Genomic DNA, 1,230 nt, shown 5'->3' with positions numbered 1-1,230 from the left:
TCGAGTCGATTCCGACTCATAGAGTGGTTAAGCATTTGGTAGCTAACCAAAAGGTTGGCATTTGGAATCCACGAAGCTCCTCCTTGGAAACCCTGTGGGGCAGTTCTGCTCTGTCCTGTAGGGTCACTATGAGTCAGAATCGACTAGATGGCAACGGACTTTAATGAAAGTTACTATTATTTCAGAGATGCTAAATATTAAATTATTTTAAGGCAAGACGTTCTTTCTGTTTCTTTCTGTTAATGAATGTTAAATTAGTCTCTTATAAGCTTGACAATTTCTAAAAGTCAGCTGAGATTCTGATCAAGATTGCACTGAATCTGTACATCAGTTTGGGGAGTATTGCCATCCTAATAATGTCACGTCTTCTAGTTTATGAACATGAGTTATTTTCCATTTAGTTCTTTTTAAATTACTTTCAAAGCTTTTATCATTTTCATAGTATGTTTTGTAGTTCTTTTGTTAAATTTATTGCTAAGTATTTTTTTTGATGCTACTGTAAATGGAATTGTTTAATTTCATTTTTGTATTGTTCTTTGGAAGTGTATAGAAATACAATTAATTTTTGCATATTTTCTTATATCCTGCAATCTTGCTGAATTCATTTATTAGTTTTAATACAAGTATTCCCTGGCTTATTATGAACAAGATCTGTTCCTAACTGTGTCTTTAAGTCTTTAAGTTGAATTTGTAGGTAAGTCAGAACAGGTGAATACAGTTCTTATTTAGCTTTACTTTAGGTACAAGCAAAAACTCAAAGCCTTTTCAGTGATTTAAAAGCTGTGTGTGCAGCAAGTGGAGGTGATTTTGATGAAGAATTTGTTGCCAGTAGTAATTGGTTCAGTCCTTTCAAAGTGAGGGCAAATTTACATAACAGTAAAGGGCTAGTACAAGTTGTCTGCAAGTCAGAAGTTCAAAACTTGCCTGTAGTTTTTTTCAGTGAATTCCTTAGTATTTTATATATACATGGTCATAACATCTGTAAATATAGTTTTACTTTTTTTTTTTTTTAAGTCTGGATGCCTTTTATTTCTTTATCTAGCCCTAGCTACAGCCACCAGTATAATGGTGAATAGAACTAGCAAGAGCAGGCAAGCTTGCTCTTGATCTCAGAAGGAAAACATCCCATCTTTTACCATTAAGTATGTTAGCTGTAGGTTTTTTGTAGATGTTCTTTATCAGGTTAAGGACATTTCGTTGTATTCGTAGTTTGTTGATTGTTTTTATCAT

General features: G+C 33.2%; 1 protein-coding gene across 1 annotated transcript in view; it reads left to right on the top strand.

The window, feature by feature from the left end:
- Positions 1–1,230, top strand: part of PIK3C3 (phosphatidylinositol 3-kinase catalytic subunit type 3) — a 147,403-nt gene that overhangs the window by 144,418 nt on the left and 1,755 nt on the right. The gene's annotated exons all lie outside the window — the stretch shown is intronic.

Source organism: Trichechus manatus, unplaced genomic scaffold, assembly GCF_000243295.1.
Source record: "Trichechus manatus latirostris isolate Lorelei unplaced genomic scaffold, TriManLat1.0 scaffold00078, whole genome shotgun sequence".
In the NCBI taxonomy this organism is placed as follows: Eukaryota; Metazoa; Chordata; class Mammalia; order Sirenia; family Trichechidae; genus Trichechus; species Trichechus manatus.
Note: the sequence above shows the minus strand (reverse complement) of the source record. Positions and strands in the feature narration are given on the sequence as shown.